Below are 15230 nucleotides of genomic sequence, written 5' to 3' on the forward strand. Positions count from 1 at the left end.
ATCACAGGATGGAATATTACTCAACCATAAAGAGGAACAAAGTGTTGTATGTGCTACGAGACAAATAAACCTTGAAAACATACTAAGTTAAAGGAAGTGGTCACCAAAGTCCACACATATTGTGTGACTCTTTCTACATGAAATGTCCAGAAGATATCAGCTGGATTACGGGTTGTGGGGAGCACGGGGAGAGACTGCTACTGGTAAAGAATTTATTTCTGAGGTGATGAAAATGTTCTGAAAAGATGGCAGTGATTATTGCAGAACCCTATAAAAAGACTAAAAATCACTGAACTGAATTTAAAAGGGTGAACTTCATGGTTTCTCAATAAAGCTGTTAATTTTCTTTTTGAACCTGATAACCACTCTGCCTTAAGTAGTTAACTGCAGATCGAACATTCATTGATTTATCTGAACCAACCTCGTAACATTAAACCTCTGTGTCTTATTCATGGCGATGGTCATTTGATTAAAATCTGCTCCTAACCATCAAATACTTCGAGGAAAGCTGCTAGATCCTAAGAGCAATCAAGCCCACAAAAAAAGACTCCTCTGATTTTAGGATCTGGAGAAAGAAACATCACTAAGAGCTTTGGAATGAGAAAAGTCACCCAGTTTCAGGAAACTTCTGCAGGGCTGCACTGCACTCCCAGCTTCGAACACCCTTTCTCACTCCACTTGGACACGGAGCTTCTCCCCCCACCCCTGCTACCAGGGGTCCTTTCCTTTGGTCCTGACCAGGTTCTTCTTTTTTTTCCTTCCCACCTATCTTTTTGCCACTTTTCCTTCCTCCCTTCAACTTTGAAGCCAGTAAGAGAAGGCTCTCACACACACAACCCACCACCTTCTCTTCGCCTCCTACCCTCTCGTTGCCAGGGTCCCACAGTCCCGGCACCCGAGGAATTACAAAAACTGTCAAGAGAAACATTTTAGAGTAAAGTCCGGAGAGGGGAGCTCGGCTAACATGCATCTCTCTTGCCCTTTGCCCTCCTCCTACAGACTCATTTCCATTCTGCTCGTACTCTCTTAGCTTTTCAAAGTTTTTATTTAATGCTTTAACAGCCATGGCCATCTCCACACAGAAGGGCTTCCACAATGTTGTTGTTGTTGTTTTCTTAAGATTTTATTTATTTATTTGAGAGAGAGCAAGCAAGAGAGAGCGTTAACAGGGGCACAGGGAGAGGGAGAAGTAGCCTTCCCACTGAGCAGGCAGCCGGACAGGAGGCTTGATCCCAGGATGCTGGAATCATGAACTGAGCCAAAGGCAGATGCTTAACCGACTGAGCTCCCCCACCCCGGTGCCCCTACACAGTGCTCTTTAACGCAGGCCCCTAAATCCCACCACTGAGCTGAAAGGCCAAATGCAAAGGCAGGAAAATGTAGGGAATCAGACAGGAAAACTCAGAAGAGATGGCATTTCCAGCAGCACGCGGGCAGGGGAAAGCAGTCCAAGCACGAGCAGGACTTCAGGCATGAACTGCCTCTCGCTGATAACACACACCTTACCGACACCCAAGCTTCTTCCCTCGCAATCCACAAATGAACAAGGGGCAACTCATACACCGTATCAGTCTGCAGTTCTCGTTAGTCACATGGGATCTCTGAAAAGGTCAAAGACACCTGCAGGATCCTCAGCCCCTCCATGGGACCCTATCCTTGAGGCACACAAATGTCACCTGGTCCTGGACGATAACAGGATGTATGTCTGCCTGGGTTCCTTCCTTCCTTCCTTCCTTATTTCTTCCTTTTTAAAGATTTGTTTTAGAGGGAGAATCTCAAACCGATTCCATGCCCAGCAGGGAGCCTGACTGCAGGGCTTGATCTCACGACCTGAGACCACAACCTGTGCCAAAACCAAGAGTCACTCAACCGACTGAGCCAGGCAGGTGCCCCTCAAAAAAATTTTAAACCAAATGAACAAAAATAACCTTTGTTTTTTCCAAATGTCTTCTGTAATCACTTCACAAATAAAAGCAATGCCCAGGAAGGGAGGGAGCTCACTGGAGCGAACTTCCTAGTTAATCATCAAGTAGCTATGACTTATCATCCTAAGAAAAGACAATTAGAGATTAACAAATATTCTTGTCGAAAATCTAAACGCAAGAGTTCATGTATCTACCCAGGTGTGGCTTCTCTTCTATTCCATAATATACCAGTTTTCTGTTTTAATAAACAAACTGGCAAATACGAACTACTTTTTGAAGCCCCTAATACAATTAGCTCTCTGGGCAGATCTGTAAGACCACACTGTGGCTTGAGTACGGGCATGCCAGTTTGATAAGCACAAACCTCACCCTTTACTTGATTTTATGGACACGGGAGTGGTTAAAAAAAAAAAAAAAAGAATAAGGAAAATTTTCAGCAAGTTGGGACCCAGTTAATTGAGCCCTGACTGTGAATTTCCTGCCTCAAGTCACAAACAGATAATACTCCAGAAAGAAAGAAAAATATTTTTCTTATCCATTATCAATCTATAATAATAAAGGCTAATTTACTTCTTGGTGAATCTTCCAACTGAACTTCAGCTGCAGAGAAAGTGCCAGATTTTTTTCTCCTCCAATTTGCCTTTCTCTGCATGACCTCCACTGTCCCAGATCCTGCAGCACCGTCCTCTCCCACAGGACTCTACTGTGTTGGACAGTAAAGCAGCTCAGGGAAATTTACATGTTACTGACATCCAGGGTAAATCCACAAAAAACTCAAAACCTGCAAAGTGTACAATAAATCAAGTTCCTCTCCATCTGCTACTAGGTCATCATAATTCAAACGGGTGACTCTGACATGTAGCCATTAAGTACAATTTCCAGACTTCACAGCAATGTGGAGATTTTCAAGGAGGGAGAAGGAAAAAGGGCATTTCCCTACTACAAGGCATATGAGACAATGCCCCTGACTTCCACAGTGGGTCATCATCTTTCAGGACACAGCTGTACTTCGCCTGGGCGGCCAGAGGTGGCAGAAGTGCTCCCCACTGAAACACTGAAAACAAGTCATTTGAAGTGATCAACCAGAAAGAGAGGAAGTGAAGTTGGAAAAGCGACCCCACCACCCCTCGGCTTCCTACCATCCAGCCCGTCAGGAGGGACAGCACAAGCGCCCGTGTACTCCTTGATCCTTCTCCAGCCATAAAGCCGCAGGAGCAAGCTGTCCTCTTGGTTCCAGAGCGCACACAGAGGAAACAACAATCACTTCAGAAAACGTTCCAGACTTTCCACCCACCTTACCAAAAACATTGAATACGACCCTCAGGTGTTGGCCATGAAAACTGTCCGTCAATTCTGGTTGCTCTGAAAAGTTCACATAGCTTGTAAATACACTCTGTGTGCAAAAGGCAGCCAAACGGAGGCGAAGAGATCATCAAAACCTTCTCAGCCCCAGGAAGAAAGCTGAGTAGTCCAGTGGACGTGACCCGCCTGCACACATCGGCATCAGGACGCCGGCACACACAGTACAGATCTTGGGCACTTGTGCATGTCACACCAACATTCAAGTACGCGGTTTGTGGTGAAGTAGTAGCCGGTGATTTGGCTGAAGAACAAGTTTTAACTACAAGTTAAAGGCAAACATACAGGAGAGAGCTTCTGAGCTAGTCTCTGCATTTGCATCTAGAAGTGGCTTCAATGTTTTCAAGAAAATACTTTAAGATTTTATTTATTTACTTGACAGAGAGATAGCACAAGCAGGAGGCTCAGCAGGCAGAGGGAGAGGGAGAAGCAGGCTCCCCACTAAGCAGGGAGCCCGATTTGTGGCTCGATCCCAAAACCCTAAGATCAAGGATCATGACCTGAGCCAAAGGCAGACACCCAACCAACTGAGCCAGCCAGGCCCCCCCCCCGAAAAATACTTAAAAAAAAAAAAAAGATTTTATTTATTTATTTGACAGACAGAGATCACAAGCGGGCAGAGAGGCAGGCAGAGAGAGAGGGGGAAGCAGACTCCCTACTGAGCAGAGAGCCCTATGGGGGGCTCGATCCCAGGACTCTGGGATCACGACCTGAGCCGAAGGCAAAAGCTTTAACCCACTGAGCCACCCAGGTGCCCCCAGAAAATACTTTTTTTTAAAGATTTTATTTATTTGACAGAGAGTGAGAGAGAGCACAAGCAGGGGGAGCAGTCGGCAGAGGGAGAAGCACACTGGCCTCTGAGCAGGGAGCCCGATGCAGGGCTCGATCCCAGGACCCCGAGATCAGGATCTGAGCCGAAGGCAGAGGCTTAACCCACTGAGCCACCCAAGCGCCCCTCCAATACTCTTTTTATCTTGCAAAACTGAAACTGTGCCCATTAAGCACTAACTCTCCACTCTCCCCTCCCCCAGCCCTCGGCCACCCTAGTCTACTCTGTCTCTATGAACCTGACGGCGCTGCAGATCTCACAGAAGTCAAATCATACAGTTACGGCTTTTAGTGACTTGCAATTATTTCACTTAGCATTAGTCCTCGAGGTTCACCGGTGCTGTAGAAGGTATCAGAATCTCCTTTTTTAAGATCACCTAATGGCCCAAGTACGTGTGACACTTTGCTTACCCAGTCATCTCCTCTAACATCTATGTATTTTTCATCATTTAGAAAGACCCACATGTAAGTGCATCAGCTCAATGCTCAGAAATGATAAACCCGAGAACCTACCTGCTCCAGAAAAATCTTTAACATTTTCGTCTGCTAAATCAAGCTGGGAGGTTATCTGGGCTGCAACCTACCAGCTATATTCTTCTGAAAACTAAAGGAGCCCCTGACAGCTCTGCAGACTGTCCACCAGTTACATGGTATCAGGCCCAGCATGCAGGACTCCAGCTCCCTGAGGCTTAAGGCATCCCCCCAAACTTCACTTTCTCTAAAAGTCAGATGATGCGGGGGGAAGGGGGATCAAACATAACCACTCTCTCAACAGGAAAATGATCCACAAGTCCAAGGACTGGATACAAAGAAAATAGAAAGAACAGTGACATACCAAAACAGCCAATGAATTTGGAGCACAAATGAAGTAAGGGGGGGGTGCAGATATTTGCAAAATCTCTTTTAACTATCTAAAACTCAACTTGAAACAACCGTGGTTTGGGTTGAGGGCAGGGAGCCAACTCAGTGAAGTGACACCATCAGTGTGTGGTAATCAGGAACAGGTGCCTCAACCCCAAGCCCGGAGGCGGAGTTAAGGGAAGAGACTTTGACCTTGGTGAACGGCTGGCTTCTGCAGACACCTGTGTGGCCCTGGGCCGTTGACTCGATGCCGTCTAAGCCTGCCTTCTCACCATCAAATAATCCAGCAGCATCTAACGCAGGGGTTCTGTGATGATCACATGAGGTCATGTCAGCGGCTCAGCAGCAGCAACTGGAAGCAAAAAGCGCACGCGCGGGACTGCGCCCGCTGGAGGGGAAGCTGGTCTCTAGTCCTCTATTCCCAGGGCTGCTCCAGCTCAGCACCACCGACATGCAGGGCCGGAGGATTCTTTGTTGGAGTTAGAGCAGGAGCTGTCCTTTGAACTGTAGGATGGTAAGCAGTACCCCTTCCCTCCACCCACTGGAGGCCGGCAGTGCCACCACCCAATCGTGACAATCAAAACTGTGTCCAGGCGCTACCAAGTGTTCCTCAGAACAGGTTCCAACAATTCCGCTCCCAAGCCACTATTCTGAGCACCCCTGGCAGGCAGCACGCATCTGGCCACTCTGTCACACGGGAGGGTCTGCCATCTGTCAGAGCACAGGGCTGCTGCCACTTCCTCCATAAAGTGCCCCCCAGCAAGGCCCCGTTCACACGGACCTCCCAGGCCTCAATTTTTTTTTAACTGTTTCATTGTGAGTCCCTGGGCTACTGGGATGCTCAGAAGAAAACAGTACTGGCCACAGTGAGATGGGTAAGTATGTAATGAAAGCCATGGGGGGCACCTGGCAAGCTCGCTTGGTATAGAGAATGCAACTCTTTTTTTTTTTTAACATTTTATTTATTCATTTTCCTTTACAAAGAGAGTGCACGTGCATGAGGGGAGGGCCAGAGCGAGAGAATCCCAAGCAGACCCCGCACTGAGCGCAGAGCCCAATGCGGGGCTTGATCCCATGATCCCAAGATCATGACCTGAGCGGAAAGCAAGAGTTAAGGCATTTAACAAACTGAGCCACCCAGGCGCCCCGAGATTGCAATGCTTGATCACAGGGTTGTGAGTCCAAGCCCCACACTGGGTATAGAGCCTGCTTATATACATACATGTATGAAAGACATGGAGAGTACAACTTCATTGTAGACGCAAAACAGACTCATGAAAAGCTAAAGACTAGGGCTGTCCAAGGGCAGGACAAGATTCTCCACCAGGTGATAGAGGATGGTGAGATAGTGGAGGGGTGTGCTGCAGGGAAAAACCCGGAAGCAGAACATGGGCATCAGTAGCTGGACAAGCCAAGAGACCAGACTGAGAATAAAATCCAGGAACTAATTAAGAATTATAGCAAGGTTACAGGATATAAAAGTCATATAAAAGTTAACATACAGGGACACCTGGGTGGCTCAGTTGGTTAAGTGACTGCCTTTGGCTCAGGTCATGATCCTGGAATCCTGGGATCAAGTCCCACATCGGACTCCCTGCTTGACAGGTAGTCTGCTTCTCCCTCTGATGCTCTCCCTTCTCATGCCCTCTCTCATTCTCTCTCTCTCAAATAAATGAAATCTTTAAAAAAAAAAAGTTAACATATAAAAGTCAATCATGGGCACCTGGGTAGCTCAGTTGGTTAAGAGTCTCCAACTCTTAATTTCAGCTCAGGTCATGATCTCTGGATTGTGAAATTAAGTCCTGTATTGGGCTCCACACTGGGCATGGAGTCTGCTTGAGATTTCTCTCTACCTCTCCCTCTGTCCCTCCCCATACTCTCTTAAAAGAAAAAAAAAAAAAGTCAATCACTTTCACTTTCCCATATATCAGCAATGAATAAGGAGAAATTAAAATTAAAAACACATTACCATGTACATCAGCAACCAAAAAAATGAAACATTTAGGTATAAATGTAACAAAATATGGACAAGATCTATAGGAGGAAAAATACAAAACTCCTATGAAGGATATCAAAGAATAACTAAATAAAATGAATAGTCCATGTCCATGGATAGGAAGTCTCAGCATATCGACAAGATGCTAGTTTTTCCCTATTTGATGTATAGATCCAACACAATCCTAATCAAAATCCTAGCATGTTGTTTTATCAGTATTGACAGACTGACTCTGGAGTTTATACAGAGAGGCAAAACACCCAGAATAACCAACTCAGTATTAAAGGAGAACAAAGTCAGGACTGACACTATGTTACTTCAAGACTTACTACAACACTACAGTAATCAGGACAGCGTGGCATTGGCAAAAAAAAAAAAAAAAAAAAAAAAAAAGGGCAAATGGGGGCACCAGGGTGACTCAGTTGGTTAAGCTACTGCCTTCGGCTCAGGTCATGATCCCAGGGTCCTGATATCCAGTCCCATGTCGGGTTCCCCCTGCTCAGCAGGGAGCCTGCTTCTCCCTCTCCCTCCGCCTGCCACACCCTCCCTGCTTGTGCTCTGTGTATGTTGAATAAATAAATGAAATCTTTGGGGGGGGGGGGGAAGGATGGGCAAACAGATCAATTGAACAGAGGGCAGAGCCCAGAAATAGATCCACATAAATACAGTCCACTGATCTCGACAAAGAGCAAAGGCAAGTCAATAGAGAAAGGACAGTCTTAACAAATAGTGCTGGAATGGCTAGACATTCACAGTTAAAAAATGAAATCTGGGCACGTCTGGGTGGCTCAGTTGCATAAGTGTCCGACTTTGGATTGCAGCTCAGATCTTGATCTCAAGGTTGTGAGTTCAAGCCCTGCACTGGCCTTCACCGCTGGGCATGGAGTCTACTTTTAAAAAAAGAAAGAAAGAAATCTAGACACAGACCTTACATCATTCACAAAAGTTAACACAAAATGGATCCGAGACCTAAATGTAAAATGCACAACTACAAACCAGACTGTAACAGGAAGTCATCCAAACAACCTTGCTTGTCGCCGCCATCAGAGTTTAGACACAACACCAAAGGCACAATCCATGAAAGAAATGATTAATAAGCTGGAATTCATTAAAATTTAAAACTTCTGCACAAAGACACTATTCAAGAAAATAAGGCAACAACAACAAACTGGAAGACAACATCTGCAAGGACACCTGGGTGGCTCAGTCAGTTGAGCATCTGCCTTCAGCTCAGACCATGATCCCAGGGTCCTGGGATCCAGCCAGCATCCGGCTCAACAAGGAGCCTGCTCCTCCTCTGCCTGCCGCCCTCCCTGCCTGTGTTCTTACACGGTCTTCTCTCTCTGGCAAATAAATAAAATCTTTAAAAGAAAAAACAAGGGGCGCCTGGATGGCTCAATGGGTTAAAGCCTCTGCCTTCGGCTCAGGTCATCTCAGGGTCCTGGGATCGAGCTCCGCATCGGGCTTTCTGCTCGGCTTCCTTCCTCCTCTCTACCAGCCTCTCCTCCTACCTGTGATCTCTGTCAAATCAATAAATAAAATAAAAAAATAAAAATAAAAGAAAAAACTCTATCTGCAAAAGACACACTGGGTAAAGAACTATTAGCCCAAAAAAAAAAAAAGAACTATTAGCCCAAAGATATGAGGAACTCTTAAAACTCAACAATAAGGGGCGCCCAGGTGGCTCAGTTGGTTAAGCAGCTGCCTTCAGCTCGGGTCATGATTCCAGGGTCCTGGGATCGAGCCCCACATCAGGCTCCCTGCTCTGCAGAGAGCCTGCGTCTCTCTCTCTCTCCCCCTCTCCCTGACGCTCTGCTTACTTGTGCTCTCTCTTTAACTCTCTGTCAAATAAACAAATAAAATATTAAAAAAAAAAAAACTCAACAATAAGAAAATAGACAACATCGGTGCACCTGGGTGGCTCAGTCATTACACAACTGCCTTCCACTCAGGGTCGTGGGATCGAGTCCTGCATTGGTCTCCCCACTCAGTGGGAAGCCTGATTCTTCCCCTCGCACTCCCCCTGCTTGTATGTCAAATAAATTAAAAAAAAAAAAACTTAAAAAAAAAAAAGAAAATAGACGACTTGACTTAAAAAATGAGCAAAAGATCTAAACACACACGTCACCAAAGAAGATATACAGAAGGCACATAAGCACCTAAGATGATTCTCCACATCATATGTCATTAGGGAATCGCAAGTTAAAACGAGATACCAGTGCGCACCTATCAGAGAGGCCAAAATCCAGAGTGCCGGCACCACATGCTGGCAAGGATGCGGAGCACCGTGAACTCCCGCTCACTGCCGGCGGGAAGGCAGGTCGGCGCGACCGCTCTGAAAGACAGACTGAGGGGCGCCTGGGTGGCTCAGTGGGTTAAGTCGCTGCCTTCGGCTCAGGTCATGATCTCAGGGTCCTGGGATCGAGTCCCGCATCGGGCTCTCTGCTCAGCAGGGAGCCTGCTTCCTCCTCTCTCTCTCTCTGCCTGCCTCTCTGCCTACTTGTGATCTCTCTCTGTCAAATAAATGAAAGACAGACTGGCCGTGTCTTACGGAACAAAACACGCTTTTACCATACAAGTCAGCTACTGCACACTTTCATATTTACCCAAAGAGTTAAAAACTTACATCCACACAAAAGGCTGGATGTTTATAGCTGCTTTAGTCCTATCTGCTTGGAAGCCACCAAGACGTCCTTCAGTAGGTAAATGGATAAACCATGGTCCGTCTGAATGATTACACATTATTCAGCACTAAAATGAAATGCACGATCATGATATGGTAAGCCATGAAAAGACACAAAGGAGACTTTTAAATGAACACTATTAAGGAAAGAAGCCAATCTGAAAAGACTACACACTTTATGCTTCCAATCACAGAACATCTGAGAAAAGGGGTTGGATGAAGAGAGGGACAGACAGAGGACAGAGGACCTTTAGGGCAGTGAGGCTACGCTGCAGGGTGCTGTAATAGTAGATTCGTGTCATACGTTTTTCCAAACCCACTCAATGTACAGCACTGACAGTGAACCTTAGTGCAAATTAGGGACTTCTGAGTGATAATGATATCAGTCTAGGTTATCAACTGTAACCAATGTACAACTCTGGTGTGTGTGTGTGTGTGTTCGGGGTGGGGGGAGGTATATGGGAACTCGCTGTACTTTCTGGTCAAAAGTTTTTTGGCTATGAACCTAAAACTGCTCTTAAAAAATTAAGTTTATTAATTTTTTCTAAGTAAGCTCTATGACCAATGCGGGGCTCAAAGTCATGACCCTGAGACCCTGAGCTCGAGTCACACGCTCCACCAACTGAGCCAGCCAGGGGCCCCAAGTTTATTTATTTTTTTTTTTTTTTAAAGTAAGGCCATGGGGCACCCAGGTGGCTCAGTGGGTCAAGCCTCGGTCTTCAGCTCAGGTCATGGTCCCAGAGTCCTAGGATGGAGCCCTGCATCGGGCTCTCTGCTCAGCAGGGAGCCCGCTTCCCTGCCTCTCTGCCTACTTGTGATCTCCCTCTCTATCAAAAAAATAAATAAAATCTTAAAAAAAAAAAAAAAAAAAAGTAAGGTCATATGGGGCACCCAGCTGGCTTAGCCAGTTAAGCAACTGCTTTCTGCTCAGGTCATGATCCCAGGATTCTGGGATCAACGCGGGTGCTCATCAGGCTCCCTGCTTGGCAGACAGTCTGGTTCTCCCTCTCCCTCTGCGCCTCCGCACCATTAGTGCTCTCACTCCTTCTCTCAAGTAAATAAATAAATAAATAAAATTTTTTTTAAAGTTAGCAGGGCACCTGGGTGGCTCAGTCAGTTAAGCAGTTAAGCACCTGCCTTCAGCTCAGGTCATGATCCCAGGGTCCCGGGACTAAGCGCACATCAGGCTCCCAGTTCAGCAGGGTGCTCCTTGGGCTCTCTCTCGTTATCTCTTTCTCTCAAATAAATACATAAAATCTTAAAGAAAAAAAGTAAAGCTACTTAAGGGATCAAATTTTCACAGTAAATAGTAAAAATGTAAGTGAAACTTTATTTTGAAAAATGAAACTGGAAGTCATATACAACAGAATTTAGGTTAAAATTCAACTGTGTACATAAAAGGGACATTAAGTAGGGAATTTTGGCATAATTTTATCAAAAAACTTAGTGAGGACACCATAAACCACAACCTACTCCCTATTTGACTTTTACTGCATCACTGTGCAAATATACCTGAGGACTTGGCCAGTCTTTTCAAGGACTTCTCTTGGTTTTTTTATGTCTAAATGATTCTACTTGGGAGAGTTCAAGGTATCCTCTTCCCCATCAATTTTCAACTATTAGTGGGTCCGTGAGATATAACGTGTCAACAGATTTGTGCGAAACTTAATAGCTCTCAAACATTTCTTCCATCAAACTTCATGAAATCTTGCAAAGATCTGCAATTTCATGTCACAACTGATTGTGATTTACCAACCAGCAACGAGAGTGCTAATAACAAACCCTTGATTTGATGGGCCTGCACATCAGCTGTGATGGCTGGGTGTGGGCAGTAATTTTTCTTTCTTTCTTTCTTTTTTTTTTTTTTTGGAGAGAGAGAGAGACAGTAAGCATGAGGGGAGGGGGGAGTCTTGGGCAGAGTCCATACCCAGTGCAGAGCCCCAAGCAGGGCTCAATCTCACGACCCTGAGATCACGACCTGAGCCAAAACCAAGAGCTAGGCACTTAACCGAGGAGCCACCCAGGTGCCCTAATGTAATGATAATTCTAATCTTTCCCTATACTACCCCTGATTAGAGAGACTCAGGCAAACAATAGTCTGATTAGAAAGACCTGTCATGGGGCACCTGGCTCAGAGTGTTAACCCCACATTGGGCTCTCTGCCTACTTGTGATCTCTGTCTGTCAAATAAAAAATAAATAAATAAAATAAAATCTTTATTTTTTTTTCTTTCCTTTTTTTTTTTTTTAAAGATTTTTCATTTATTTATTTGACAGAGAGAGATTACAAGTGGGCAGAGAGGCAGGCAGAGAGAGAGAGAGGAGGAAGCAGGCTCCCTGCTGAGCAGAGAGCCCGATGCGGGACTCGATCCCAGGACCCTGAGATCATGACCTGAGCCGAAGGCAGCGGCTTAAACCACTGAGCCACCCAGGCACCCAAAATAAAATCTTTAAAAGACCTGTCATCATAGTGAGAGAATAGTGAAGAGGTCAATTTTTTTTTTTTTTAAGATTTTATTTATTTGAAGAGAGATCACAAGTAGGCAGAGAGGCAGGAGGGGCAGGGGAGCAGGCTCCCTGCTGAGCAGAGAGCCCAACGCAGGGCTCCATCCCAGGACCCCGAGATCATGACCTGAGCCAAAAGCAGAAGCTTTAACCCACTGAGCCACCCAGCCGCCCCTGAAGAGGTCAATTTAAGCTAAAATCCAGTGCCTACCACGAGTCAGGCACTATTCCACTGCAGGCGATACGAGATGAACAGGAAATGCCCTCTAGGAATTCAATTACAGAAGAAGCAAAGCAAACACACAAATGTGGCAGGTCCTGTTGCTGTCAAGGTGTGTATGTGTATGAAAGGCTATGGAAAAGACAAACAAATAAGAAATTAATTCTGTTTCTCTCTAAGATGGGCCTTGAAGGAGAAAGTTTATTTTTTTTATAACTTCTTAAAAGATTTTTATTTATTTATTTGACAAAGATCACAAGTTGGCAGAGGCAGGCAGAGAGAGAGGAGGAGGAAGCAGGCTCCCTGCTGAGCAGAGAACCTGATTCAGGGCTCAATCCCAAGACCTTGAGATCATGACCTGAGCGGAAGGCTGAGGCTTTAACCCACTGAGCCAGCCAGGCGCCCCTGAAGGAGGAAGTTTAAAAGCAGACACCAGGCTGCCAAGCAGAGCATAAGAGCACAGACAGGCCTAGAGGCTGAAGGCACAAAGCTCACTCAGGAAATACAGGATCCAGTGTAAGGAGCTCACTGCTCCTCACTGCTGGTAAGGGCGGCGGGGGGCGGAGGGGGGGGTGCATTTTTAAACAACAGCAACAAAAAGGAACCACTCTAGAAAGGGAGGTGGGGCCCAAGTATAAAGCGGGCAAACAAGTCTGGATTTTATTCTCCAGTTACAGGAAGCCACCTAAACTTTAAAACAAAGAGTAACAACATTTGAGGGTACCTGACAACAGGACAAGAACAATTCAGAGGAGGGAACCCGGAGCGCAAGGACATCCACGGCTCCCGTGACAGGGTCTAAGCAAGGACTCGGACCTGGGCTCCGGCCTCACGAACAGCACCGGGAATAGACAGCAGGTGTGGGGGCAAAAGCCGCTCACCAGGCCTCAACTGCCACTGCAGGCAGAGGAGGGGTTTCGGGGGGCAGGGAGTGTGCCAGCAGTCCTGGGGCTCTGGCCAGCTGCTGTTATCAACTCAAAGATGGAAAGCAGCAAAAGCATATTCCAGGGTGGGAAGGAGCAAAAGGGTGAAACATGAGACAGACTCGAAGGACTGAGTTGTGGTGGTGACGTCTGACACACCGCCGGGGAGGGACCAGCACCCCACCCAACGCTGAGAGATCGTGAAGGTCAGTAACACCTAATAGCTGGAGTCCCAGGAAAGGCAACTGCCTGTGGAGGGTCACTAGATGTCAGCCAAGAGGAGCCCTTTTCCCCCTTCTGAACTGCCTCTTTTGCTTTTTAAAAGCTAGGCATCACCCCCTTCCCGTGACCTAAATGACCTCTTTTCTCCCTATTAAATGGATCCCATAACCACACTTTATTCCAGAGAAGAGAACTAAAAGGCAATGTTTACTATGCGTCATTTTAAAGGGTCCTTCAAACCAAAAAGGAAAGCTTCCAAGACCATTTCTAAGACTACTAATTCTTAGAGAAAAGAAACAAAACACATCTTCGACGCTCTTACAGTGACAGTTTTGCACAAAACACAAAGGTTTAACTGACCAGTGACACTCCCCTAAAAGGGACCAAAGAAAAATGTCTGAAGGCCAGATCCCAGGGTGTCCAAACATCTTCACAGGCAACAGGCAAGAGCACTGGGTTGCGGGGGCGGGGGGGGGTGGTACCAGAGACCTCCTAGGTCAGCAAACAGCCACTGACCTCCAGTCCCTCCAGGTCTTTCATTTTACAGACGCATGGTACTGCTTAGGATGCGCTCTAACATTCCTTTTTTTTTTTTTTAAGATTTTATTTATTTATTTGACAGAGAGAGATCACAAGTAGGCAGAGAGGCAGGCAGAGAGAGAGAGAGGAAGAAGCAGGCTCCCCACCAAAGAGAGAGGCCTATGCGGGGCTTGATCCCAGGACTCTGGGATCATGACTTGAGCAGAAGGCAGAGGCTTTAACCCTCTGAGCCACTAGGCGCCCCACCATCACTCTTTTCACTGAGAATCTTCAGGCCTAACTAAACGTGATCGTTTTGGAGAGTTTCATGGGAAAAAAAAAATCATCAGGCAGCTGCGAGATCACCTGAACACCCGTTTCTGATCCCTACCTTCTGACTCTCACTGTTCATAGCAACTCTGCACGAGGGGCCGGCGACACAGCAAGGAAGTGAGGCTCCGTTATTCTGCCGCATCTGCAGCTCTGCTGGGAGACTGGGCACGGAAGAGGAATCGAATGACCCCAGCTGGATTTGGGGATTATCAGTGGCAGCCAGCCAGTGTCTAGACGCGACGCTCAACCGGGCCAACCAGTTAAAAGAAAAGCAGCAGAGAAAGAACCGCATTTCTAAAGGTCTAAATGGAAGGACACACACACACAGACACACAGGGAAATGGTTATTTTGGGGCGCAGAGCAGCAACAGAAACCACGGGAGTCTTTTCCTGCTCAGTCTGAAGACGCGCACACATCCATTTCTCGTCTTTCAAATTTAACTAAGTATTTTTAGCTAAAAAAAAAAAAAAGAAAAAAGGAAAGGAAGAAAAGAGGGGGGAAATCTTTCTCCCCCGGTGCTAACTTTTGGAGCCACACCTCCTAACACAGCCCTAGGGCTGGACAGAGCTGGCCGGGATGAGCAAATGTCACCCCCGGCCACGAACAAACGACTCTTTCAGAGCGGGGAGAAAAGCAAACCACGGACTCGAGGAGCGAGAAGCAAAGTTAGGAGGTGACTCTCTGTGAAGCCAATCACGACAGCCCTCCGCACCGAAGGCCCTCAAACCGCGAAGGGACTTCCCAAATTTTGAAGCATCTGGACAAAACGCACTCGGGGAGTCCACGGCATTGTTCTGCCCGCAAGAGACCCGTTTTCCCCCGCAGCCGCTCTTCTGGCCCGCAGCGCCTCCTGGAA

The 15230-nt window shown here is 46.5% G+C and overlaps 1 protein-coding gene across 2 annotated transcripts in view; it reads right to left on the reverse strand.

Annotated features, from left to right (window-relative positions):
• CHKA (choline kinase alpha) overlaps positions 1 to 15230 on the reverse strand; it is a 60328-nt gene that overhangs the window by 44528 nt on the left and 570 nt on the right. The window lies entirely within an intron of this gene.

The sequence above is a fragment of the Neovison vison genome, chromosome 7 (genome assembly GCF_020171115.1).
Source record: "Neovison vison isolate M4711 chromosome 7, ASM_NN_V1, whole genome shotgun sequence".
NCBI lineage: Eukaryota > Metazoa > Chordata > Mammalia > Carnivora > Mustelidae > Neogale > Neogale vison.